The sequence below is a fragment of the Corticium candelabrum genome, chromosome 14, assembly GCF_963422355.1.
Source record: "Corticium candelabrum chromosome 14, ooCorCand1.1, whole genome shotgun sequence".
Classification (NCBI taxonomy): Eukaryota; Metazoa; Porifera; class Homoscleromorpha; order Homosclerophorida; family Plakinidae; genus Corticium; species Corticium candelabrum.
The window spans coordinates 856,439-869,500 of record NC_085098.1 but is presented as its reverse complement, the minus strand read 5'-3'; positions in this window follow the sequence as shown (position 1 = coordinate 869,500).

The following is a 13,062-nucleotide window of genomic DNA, read 5'->3' as shown; positions in this document are numbered from 1 at the left end:
CATTGTATACTCATGTGGCTGCTAGTCTGCTAAAGTAATATGGCGGAGAACTCAGAGAATGCACGAGGCAGTGATTTTGCAGTATAAAAACATTCCTTAAAACTAAGCATCTTTTTTGCTGAAATGCCAAACCAGTTTGGTTTACTTGTAGTTTGGTTTTGTTGTAAGTGTTCTTTGCTTTTACTTTTATACAAGCCACTTGAGGCAAGTTGTGTCAAATTGTTTGAGCATAATTTGAGATAATTGTGCGAAGTTGTGTCAACTTGTTTGAGCATAATTTGAGCATAATTGTACAATTAGGTCAGTAGTGCGGCATAACGGAAGACAAAATGAGCATAATATGCGCAGGCATAGTGCAGTCACATATTATATTTATTGAAACATGCTTTGTCTTGATATTACTAACTTCCTTAGGGGTTGTTCAAAATTATCAACAATTTTATGAGCATACAAAGTGCACGCTTTTCTGAAGTCCCCTCCCCTCCCCAAAGTGTACGCAATATTGTCGATGCACAATTCAATAGCTTGACCATGGTTCCATCTATTAGAGGGTTGATGTGTAGTCTTGATACAGTTCTTCTTCCATTCCATTTGACCCGACTGAATGATGTCAGTTTGAGGTTTCCGGTCATTCAAATGGACCAAGACGAAAACATTGAGAAACTTATGGTAGAGACAGCTGGGTTCTTTATGAACGGCCGATGTTGTTCTAGAACAAACCGGAGTCGGCTGTCACAGTCGTACATGTTTACAAATACCGTACATACGAGTGACTAGGACGGGAACAATTCATAATGCAATTCCAATCATGGAAAACACAAAAATTATTTTAGCACGACCCACTTGCTACAGCTCAACATTTTATAAAGTGTACAGAGGCCATAACCCTTTCTCCCTAGTATTCACTTTGTACGCTCCTGAAATTGTCGATAATTTTGAATGACCCATTATTATAATAATCATTGTCATATACTTTAAGAATTTTATCAGAAGTAAACGTAGTACAAGTTTTCATAATTACATTTATCTAAGATGTTTATCAACTTTTCTGAGAAAGTTGGAAAGGTCTCTGTTAAAAAAGATCAATGAGACCTTTCTTTTTCAAAAAACTCAAAAGAAAAACAAAGTGTGTAGCGTGTGCAGTGCAACAATATGACAAATGATGTGACACACCATTATAATGCCATTTCTCTTTGGAATTGAAGCCCGATTCACAGTACGACGCTGGCACAAGCGTCGTGCGAGCGTCCTGGATGCTGATGATTAGTGTGTTCTTTGTGCAATGGACACTCGTCAGACACAATACTGTAAAAAGTACAGCGCCAGCATCTTCGCTGACGCTCATGTGAGCGTCCTTGTCAGTGTCCAGGATGCTCGCAGGACGCTATGCCAGCATCGTACTGTGAACCGGGCTTAAGTCAGTGCTAAATCAGTGGCAATCTGATCGACACCACCCTTCTAAAACTTCAGCATCAGAAGTCACTCAATTACAGGCACTCATTGCTTCTGTGCATAATCAGACTTCTCTAACATTGTAGTCAACTGATACAAGTGCAGTCACTGTTTTCTGAGCTGCTTCTAGACATCCTACGCACTATCCAAAGCACACAGTAAAAGAAGACCATCTAACAAAACTAAGGGTTTCAAGTCGGGCACCAATATCAGAAAAAAGGTTTGTGTAAGCCCTCTTCAAATTCCATGTGGGTGTGCGACTGCTCTGTGGGGACTCGAGGCCAAAACAGCAGGCAAGACCCGAACAAGGGTGCAACATGCATTGTCCGTTGAAAGCCATCGGGTGTCAGAAGGTTGTTTCTCTCTCACACACACACACACACACTTCTCTCTCTCTCTCTCTCTCTCTCTCTCACACACACACACACACACACACACACACACACACACACCCCACACCCACACCCACACCCACACCCACACCCACACCCACACCCACACCCACACCGAAGTCTATCATGGCTGTTTTCATTCCCAACAAACAAAACGCTAGCTGCTCGAAACAAACAGTTACCATCACCTCCAACGCTAAGAGGCAGCAAATTCATAGGAGCGTCTGGTGGGCACAGATCTTTGCTGACAGTATCCACCCTAAAGCCACTGTAGGATATGGAAGACATGTCACACCTGCTTGAAGACCTGAACTGATTGGAATGCTGTCAGAGTAGACAGTTATCATGTAAGGATGTTTAGTCAGAAGTGTTAACTTAAACGTTTAACCTATTACAAACATAGTGATAATAAAGGTCTTGGAATGCTGTCAGAGTATGAACTTATCATGGGATGTAGTAGTCAAAGGCGATAAGAGATCTTGTACAGCTTACTATGCATACTAGTAGTCCTGTGAGTAAATACTGTGAAATTTTATATTGTTATTCCAGTTGAGTGGTTACACTCTGTAAATCGATCTGTTAGGGTACACTAAACAAGAATGATAAAGACCTCACACACAGTAAACAGTTACCTCAAATGAGGGTTGACAATGAAAGCAAAAGTTACTTGACAACACAACACGTAATTATCTGCCCAAATCTACTTGACGGCAGACAAGCACCTAGTTATCTACAAGATTATGTGTACAAGGTCAAGTTGAGGAAATGCCAATTACAAAGCTGTGGGTGTGGTGAGCTGGGACTAATGTCAGGTCAACGCAAGACAGACTTGTAACCCTGTAGATAATTGGATGCTGCTTTGCCGTCAAGTAATTACGCTTTGGGCAGATAAAATTACATGCTGTGCCGTCAAGTAACATTTGGCATTCCTTATCAACCATCATTTGAGATACAGTCATCACCATAGTGCCATCACCACAGCGCGGCGCGCCGCGCTATAGGGAAACCCCTGCAGCTCAGTCCGTCTGACTATGAGTTCTGCTCAAATCAATTCTATGCTAGGCAGAAACTTGGCTTCACGAGACTACAATGAGAAACTTTGTAATACCCATGCACATAGACCCGGATATGTCACGCCTACTCATGCATTCACGTAGCTAGACAAAAGTGCCTAGCAAGTAGCGAGACAGACTGAGCTGCATGGTAGCGAGAGCCAAAGGTCTGTCGCAATGAAATGATTCGTAGCACCAACATGCAGCGGCATGCATGCCAAGCAATGAGTGTAGCATAAGCAATGAGCAAGACACCTTGTATGGGGTCTTGGTAATCGCGGCAAGATTTGCAAGAAGTTTGGGAACTGAGACCGGAATGGTAGTAGCTGCCAGTAGAGAAACACGCGAGTCTATTGATTGACCATTTGAGGCAACAAATGGTTGACTTTTGATTTTGACATCTAGAAATAAGGATACATGGCCAGCGTGTTCATTTTTAAAACATTGAAATATGGATAAGTGGAAAAGTGCAACTATGAATAAGTGAAAACCAGATATGAGCAAGTGGAAACGAGATATGAATAATTGCAACATCCGGTGTTCACCATTGCAAGAATGTGCAGGCACCCAATGATGCTATGATACTTGGAAAGTGGAATGGCCAAAAAGTGCACGAATCCATAATGACATTGTAAATCAATAGTGAGCAAGTGGTTGTTGCAGGGTATTCACAGCATGCAGCTGGAGAGTGCTGTCTAATGCTGGATGGGTGTTCTCTCTTAATGCAGTACAGCGTGACTGTCAAACAGTAAGCAATAATGTTCGTATGTGCAGAAATTAGCATATAAGAAAGCATTAGCTATTTTTCCACTGCTGCAATGCAAAATGGATGTCTCTGAAGGCATGTGAAACACATGGATAATGTTCTTATTCTTCTTTCATTATCTTTCTACTCTACACTGTGCATCACTTTGAATTTGCAGAACTGAACATCAACTTTATCTTAATTAGCTTAGCTTCCTCGGTAAATGCATGACCTGACACCAGTTACAAAAATACCCTTACAACATATTTCCACTCACTACTTCAAAAGATGACATTAAATCTACATCAAAACAATTTCCTTTCTTCTAATTGTTATTCGGATGACACGTCTTGCTGTGCCACCTGTTTAGAACTCAATCCTTTGTTGTGGTTATTCTTCTAGGTGCAGCACATTCAGATGTAGATCATGTGATACTAACAGATATCCACTCAAAATTGGTTACTTGCTAAAAAATATCGATCTCTAGTCTGCAAGTTAAAGAATACGCTACATATATATGGCATTTGTCTGTGACTGGCTTCTTTAGGCAGACTTGGCTAGAGAAGAGATGAGAGGTTGTGCAATTAGAACAAGCAAGGAGACCTGTTTTGACAAAAAAGTCAGCAAACTTCCCTACTTCAGTTTTTGACTAAAAAGCATGACTTTGGAAACCTACTGCTTCATTGAAACTAAAATAAGAGATATGAAACATACAGCAGTGCTTTACAACAAGCATAAGAACATTTTGGGAAAATGATGGTTATGTAGGGATGGGTATGTACTTATTCATGCTCATCTCCTACATCACAATCGAGTACTGTGAGTGTCACACATGACTGCTGGATTTTAGATTGAAACTGCTGCAAGCAATTAGTTTAGGTAAAAATATTGTGATGTAAGAGATGAGCATGAATAAGTACACAGTCTACCAAACAACCAGCGAAGTTAGGTTCGCGAGATGTCCCAGATAATCTGAACATCTGTAGGGCGTATCGATAGCTTGCATGACAACCTTGAAACATCCGTGCACAGTCTAGTAAGTCTTTGACCTCAGCTCGTCTTACAAGGCAGCGTTGACAACCGATCTATTCTCTGTTTTTCGCGTGCTTTCCAACCTTAGAGAGATCTAGATACGCTTACAGGAAGCCGAGCAAAACGGTCAAATATGACGTTCGTCCGCCCGGTAGCTCGATTATTTGTATTTCGCCCAACATACAGAGTGGAGCGAATCCAACCTACTTGGTTCTTGGATGTGCCTGCACTATTGCTTTCTTCAGAACTTCTTGTCAAGGTGGAATCTTCTCTTGTTTGGAGGTGCAGGACGAGGTCAAAGTGACAATGATCATGGCGGTTTCCGGTCATTTTGACTCGCAATGCAGTCGTACAAGGTGAGTGTTATTGCCTTTGTTGTAAAGCACGTGCAAGACTGTTGTTAGCACATACATTTTGATGAGGAATCGGTTGCGTTGGGGCTTGCTGGGTATGAGTCTTCGTGGGCTAATAGTACGTACTTTGTTGTGAGCGATCAAAGTAAGCGACATTCTTTTGCTCCCTACATTTTGCCCAACTGATTTTCGTCTCTTTATCTGCATGAACGCAAAGTAGAAGAGTTGCTTCCGTCGCGCATTTACTTCCCTAAGCCATCAGGTCCCGCCAGCACCATGCAAACTACTGCTGTATCAAGACTATCAAGCATAGCCGTGTAATGTGTACACTGCAGTAATACACGTAATACACCTATGGTGACTTCAAAGCAGTACATGCATGTGTACAGTATTGTGGTATAGTAGTACAGTGTGTAACACCATAGTAATTACGTAACTAAGTGTATTGCTACGTTACTTAAAAATAGTAACTCTTAATAAACTAAACTTGTGTAGGAAGATGGTTCAAAATGTCTGAAAAATAATTTGGCTCATCCCTACTAGCAGTGTTCTCAGATCTCCCTCTCCCTCTCCCTCTCCCTCTCCCTCTCCCTCTCCCTCTCTCTCTGTATGTAGATGAAGCCACAATGGTCAAGAAGTGCCTCTTGTTGTCACTGGGTGCTAACTGGCAGCTTTCCCTGCTCTCACACAGATCAATATCTCTCCTATCCTATGGGCATCTACATGCTGTAATTACAATTGCATATCGTACTAGTTTGTTGCAATAACGGTTTGCGCATACTGTACATGTCTAGGCCGTACATACGTACCGTCGACATCCATGTTTGTGTGACTGGTTGAATTCCTCTAGCGCAGAACCCTTGGTATCTCTGGAAGCAGTTGGTACGGAGTATTTGCACTTACACGTTGCAATACTTCTGTGAGGAAGTCTTGTATGTGTCCCCTTCTTGAGTTTGCGGCATAAGAAGCAGTCACAACAACTAGGGCACTGGGGCCCCATGTGATGGTCAGATACTGAGGGCTTCTGTTCGACTGGAGCTACAATGTAGGGCAAAGCTCTGCCATGATAGGAATATGTGTGCATGGTTGAACTCGAGATCAAGCTCTGTTATACAGGTTGCACTGTATGAGTATACGGGACCTGTTCGAACATAAATTCTATGGTTGTGTTTGGTAGACTGTACATACCCATCCCTACATACCCATCATTTTCCCAAAATGTTTTTATACCTGTTTCATTCACTTTTAGTTATGTAGATGAAGTGGTTTTCGTCTCGCTCCAATATGTGTCGCTACTAGCTGTGAGTAAATGTGTGTGCATGGTTTGGAAATGACGTGTGATGCTTGAGATTTGATACTTTGACTGATGTACTGCACACCGGTACGCTACTAGCAGCTGACAGATGTTAGCATTGATTGCATCAATAAACAAGTCCCACGCATCTTGCACGAAAGCCTACCCGATCACATGCACGGAGACAGCACCCCATTGAGCATAGTTGTACATGTTCAACTACACGCACACTGTGGAAGTGGCAGCAATCTCCCAAACTGTAGTTTCCACCAGCTAATAAGAGGTAATTACACGGAGCTATCATGTACACACATGACCGGAACATGGCATTGTGGCAGCATTACGTAGAGCTGCGTAGCAGCAGTTGACATGATACTGGGTGGACTTTGCACAGTTCTAGCTGTTGCGTCAGTGCAATTCTTCGGACAAAAGCAAATCGTTTCATATGACTCATGTTGTAGTAGCTGCTTCGAGTGAGCCGCTAGCCTGCCTGACAAAGGGCGAAATGTGAAAGAATAAATCGCGTTTTTACTTGCCGATAGATGGCTTCTGAGACGCTTAGTGTCAGCGTTAGTAGTCAGGCTACCATTTGGACCGTTTACAGTCGAGCATTAGGGGGATCTGAGATTTTTTACTGAGTTCCAAGAAATCTGGATAGCACGTGTTTGGATACTTTTGTATGGGTGACCATTTTAGAATCTTTGCATCCCTACATAAAGAGTGCTACCGCACTCTCTGATACATGGTGATGAAAGACTACGTTTCATGGTGTAACACGTGTCTAACAAGAAGCAGCAAGAATATAACACGATGTGTCTCATAAAAGTTTGGCATGTCATAAGAAGCCACAGTTTGACTTTTGTGTTACCATATAAGGGAATTTGGGTGGGGTTAACTGAATGACTGAGGGTAGGACCACTATATATATACGCCGGTTGTGTAGAGTCAAGTTAGTGTGATTTTTGGAAATTTTTGGTAAGTAAATACGTAAGGTGTGTGAGTGTGTCATTGACCCAGATTGCCGTCCGAACGTCTGCCCAAGTAGCGTGGTATGCATTCGCCTATCCTTGAGAAGACTGTTACACTGGGGCTCAGGCGAGAAAGAAAAGTAAAAGGAACTTGTGCCAAAAACGTTACAGCAATTCGAGAAGTGAGACAATGGTCACAAGTAGAAGAGTGTGGAAGGTGAGTGGGTAAAGTCAAGTACATAGAATGGAGCAATTAATTGAAATGGGAGAGAGAATGGGCATGAATCACGAAGCGCTGCAAGCATTCGTGACAGAGCAGCAATCAATTGAAAGAGAAGAGAGACAGAGAGAAAGAGACTTGAAGAAGCTACAGTTAGAAGTTGACGCGAGAGAAGCAGATCGTAAGCACGAGTTGGAGATGAGGATAGTAGAAAGGGAATCAGTCACAGGAATGGGGATAACCACAGAGCCAGTTAGTAGTGGTAAGCGACCAGGCAAGTTTCCTAAATTACCGCCTTTTCAGGAAAGTAGTGATGAAATAGATAGTTACTTGCAACGTTTTCAGAGGTTTGCAAAGAGCAACGGTTGGCCTGACCCCGAATGGGCAACATCTTAAGTGCGTTGCTCACTAGTAAGGCTTTAGATATTCCAGAACACCAGACAATGCTGCTCTCAACTTCGCTCTACTGAAGGAAGCCTTACTCAAGCGCTATGACTTAACAACAGATGAATACCGCAACAAGTTTAGGAGGTGTCGCCAGGAGCTGTATAAGAACCCGGAGCAGTTTATTATTCAGTTGAAGATCTATCTTGACAAACGGATCTTGTTGTCTCATACTGCAGACACATCGAACGGCATCAAGGACCTGTTCATAAGAGAACAATTTATCAACGCATGTCAAAGAGATTTAGCAGCGCATCTTCGTGAGAGAGAGAGAGATACCCAATCTTAAGAAGTTAGCACAGGTAACGGGGAGATTTTTCACAGGCCATAACCGCAAGTTCTACACTGTCCCGACCACACATCAATCAAACCCGTCTCTGGCTTCAGGGGAAGCCAACTGTGCTCGACCTAAGGAGGGATTACTGGAGAATCCAGGCGTTCAGTGCTACCTCTGCAAAAAATTCGGTCACAGAGCGTCAGAATGCAAATTTAGACCTAGAAGAGGGTGTTACATATGAAGCAAACTGGGCCATGAGGCAAAGGATTGCTGGTCTCATCAGCGTGGGACAGCCGGTGATGCGAAGCCACGGCAGAAAGCAGCGACGACCATAATAAAACATCAGCATGAGCAGGGACTTCAGTAAGGGGTTCGAACGAGAGTCAGAGAACATGGGTTCCCGGTGCCCTTCATCAAGGGATCAGTTGCAGTTTGCTTCTGTGCCTGACCAATCCCACTATGATCCCATGGGATACTTAGTGTTGGATTCAGGAGAGAGTTCCTTTTGTCAGCAGCGCCGGAAAATGGAAGAGGACTAATCATGCGGAGATGCCCATCGTTGAAGGAAGAGTGGGTAACACCAAGGTCCAGACGTTACGAGACACTGGATGCAGTGGAGTGATCATCAAGCAGCAATTCGTAAGAGAAGATCAGTACACAAGAGAATACGGCTTTATCCAATTGGTCAACAATACTATCAGGATAGTACCCATAGCTCATGTTGAAATTGACACGCCCTACTTGTTGGGTACCGTAGAGGCTTGTGTTTACAAACCCCATATGTGATGTTATCATAGGCAATGTCCCAGGGGCAAGAAGAGCAGAAGATCCAGATACAAATCATCATTTGGCTGTAGTGGTGAACAGAGCTCAGGCAAGGTTGGGAAAAGGCACTGTCCCATTGCGAGTCCCAGAAGTAAGGCAGTCAGTTGCAATAGACAGGGATTGATGCAATTGCAAAGGGGTGATGACACGATCAAGAAGTACAGGCAATTTACAGAGACCACGATCAAGGGGGGCAACAAGTTGTGACGTATGAAGTGAAGAATGACATCCTCTATTGATCATACGCTCATCCTAGAGTCAATGGTGGAGTGCCAGAGAAGCAAGTGGTAGCTCCTAGACCGCTCCATTGCAAAGTTATGGAATTAGCTCATGATTCTATCTTGAATGGTCATTTGGGGTTGAAAAAGACTGCTGACTAGGTTTTCAGCAACTTCTATTGGCCTAGAGTGAGAAAACAAGTGTCACAATTTTTTCAAGTCGTGCGAAGTTTGTCAGCATATGGCAAAGAAAGGAGATTGTGCCAGAGTGCCGTTGCAGATTACTCCTTTGATAGATGTTCCTTTCAAGAGAGTGGCAGTGGACTTAGTAGGACCGATCTTCCCTCCTAGTAATGCTAGACACTGGTACATCTTGACGTTCATCGACTACGCTACCAGATACCCGGAAGCCATCCCACTCAAGAAAATTAGTACTGAGTCGGTGGGTGAGGCTCTTGTTGGCATTTATAGCTGAGTGGGAGTACCAGAGGAAGTGCTAAGTGACCTACGCACCCAATTTATTTCTGATTCCATGAAAGAAGTCTCTTGATTGTTGAGTATATGCCAACTTACCACCACACCATACCCCCAATGTGCAATGGTCTGGTGGAGAAGTGTAATGGCACACTGAAGACAACGTGAAGACACTTGTGTACAGAGAAGCCTAAGCAGTGGAATCGGTACATAGACACACTCTTTTTGGGTATCGAGAAGCACCTCCCCAGTCTACAGGGTTTTTGCCATTTGAACTGATTTAAGGACAGACAGTGCAGAGTCCTATGCATATTCTTCGCCATCTATGGACACGAGAAGATGACGTGGACGTGTGAACGAGCTACCAGTACGTTACCAAGCTAAGAGAAAGACTCGAGGACACGATACGGATAGCTTGCGAGGAGCTACAGAAGGCCCAGCAACACCAAAAAAGGTATTATGATCTAAAAGCTAGACATCGTGAACTGTCGGTGGGTGACAAAGCCCTTGTTCTTCTACCTATGGACACGAACTATTAATGAAATGGAAGGGGCCCTATGTAGTAAGGGAAAGAGTCGGATTGACTGACTATAGAATTGACGTCGGGGGCAAAACCTAGGTGTATTACATCAATCTTCTGAAGAGATTCCACGAATGGGAGAAGGGAGCATTTTGTTTTATGGACGAACACAAGGGAGGACCGGTGTTAAATACCGTTTGTTCCACCGTCATTGAGCAATGGAAAGGGTGATGGGAGAAGCAGTGATCAACAATGAGTTGATTGACTTGTGCACTTGCTTGGCTCCTGAGACCTTTGAGGACATAAAATATGGGAGTGAGCTGAGTCCCGATCAGTTTCGGAGGCAACGGGACTGGTAAAGGAATTTGATTGCGTGTTTACAGATCTTCCTGGAACAACAAATATGATGAAACATCGCATACGGTTGACCACTGATATATATATATATATATATATATATATATATATATATATATATATATATATATATATATATATACCAGTGCGTTGTAAACCAAACGTCGTGCCCTATACTGTACGCAAGTCTTTGCAAAAGAATATCCAAGGGATGATAGACATGAACGCTATATGCACGTCAGAGTCACCGCACTCATCGCCTGTTGTCGTGATTCGCAAACGTGACAAAACCAACCACATATGCATTGACTACCGCTGGCTCAACCGTATTATGTCAACTGATTCCGAACCAATGACATGTATGCCCGCACTAACACAAGAGTTTGGAAAGAGTAAATATTTCTCTAAACTCGACCTGAGCAAGAGGTATTGGCAAATTCCTGTAGCCAAAGAAGACGTCTATAAAACGGCTTTCGTTACTCCAGACGGATGCTATGAGTGTTTGAGAATGCCATTTCGAATGATGAATTCTGGTGCTACTCTAGTGCGAGCCATGAGGAAGCTTTTTCAGGGGCTGGCCGCAGTTGACTCATACGTGGACGATACAATCGTTCAAGAGCCCACGTGGCAGGAACATATGGTCACTCTTCAAGAATCGTTAGACCAGATTGCGAAGGCAAGGTTAACAGTCCGACCATCAAAGTGTCTATTTGGGGCTGAGTTTGTGGATTTTATTGGTCACCACATCAGCAAAAAATCATTGAAACCGATGAAGAAAACATACGCAAGATACGTGATGCACCGACTGACGACATAGAAAGAGCTCTGATCCTTCATAGGATTGGCAGGCTTCTACCACGACTTCGTTCCTAATTTCACTGCCATAGCCGTGCCTTTGACAGTCCTTACAAAGAAGGTCAGCCAAATTGAATTGAGTGGAGAGAGCACAAGAGGCAGCATACAGAACATTGAAAAATGCAGTCACCAGCAAGCCAGTGCTACATCTACCAGACCATGATCCTATACGCTACGAGTTGATGCATCTGAAGTTGGTATTGAGGCTGTTCTGCTCCAAGAGCATAATAATAGCTTGTTCCCGGTTGGGTATTGGAGCAAAAAGCTGACGTCCACTGAAAGAAGGTACTTTACAATTGCAAGGGAATGCCTTGCCGTGATATGGGCAATCAGAAAGTTTCACCCTTACTTGTACAGACGTGAGTTTTGGTTTCAAACGAATCACGAACCGCTCCAATACCTAAACAGGGCAAAGTACATAAACGACCCAGGGTTCGAAAAATGTTTTTGAATCTTGTCGCCAGTTTGGCCACCTAGAGGAAAGGTTGGTCGCCAAACTTTCACTAGTTTCTATGTCAGAGATTCCATAAGTAAACAAGTCATTAATATCACTGTTGAGACCCTTTCTCAGATTATCATGTTTGACATTAAATTAAGACCTAACTAGGAATTTGCAGTAACCTTGGATAAACATTGGCTAGTAAACATATCAATCTACAGTATTGTGCTTGGGATTCCTTTTATGTAATAGTATGAGTATTCATATTTTATAGAAACTTTCAACTAATTGTATAGCTAAAACCAAACTAAAATGTGGTTTGTGTGGTTTTGTAATGTTAATTAATGTGATTATGTGGTTTGTCATCACATCCGCATCCCTGCAATCCATCCAATAAGACATGAGCATTCTTTGAGCCTTTTCTTAATTAATTCTCTATATGACTCAGTGGCACTATTGATTTGCTGAGAACTGTACCGGTAACTCTCAAGGATAACCTCACACACCACGTGGATTCCTAGGGCTAGCTGTGCTAATCTCAGGAACGCATGTGATAAACTTTTGTAGCGCGTCAATAGCCAGTGGCATCATTCAACACCTAGCTAGATTTCAGGACTGGACATGCAGAAACTTTTGTCTGAACAAACTTTCTTAGTAGCACTAGAAGACGTATGAGTTTCTGGACATACCTGGTAGTTCTTCTGACAGAAAGACACTCAGGCGCGGCAAAAGCTGTTTGTTTTGCCACTTCCTACGCCCACTGTTTGCAAACATCTACATAATATTTTATTTGTCTGATGGTGAGAGTCTTCGTTTCCTTTGAACAGCGTAGAAAAAGATCTAAATAGACAGTTGCCATCACCTTCACTACCTTCAACTACGATTGACTGCAGATTTCATGTTTCATTCGAGACAAGCTGCTGCGCAACGGCATCTCGTCAATGATAGAGCTGTTGACTTGGATTTGTTGGTGTAGCTTAGCTAAGAAGGATAGGAGAGACCGTGATTGTTTAAAAAATTATACGCACCTGCGGGTCTTTAGTTGGGTTCGTCTGGAGCTGATGGCAGAGACCAATGAGATCGGTACATGTACAGGCAGTAAAGTCCATAAAAATGATGGTCAACCAGAATAGCAACAACTCACA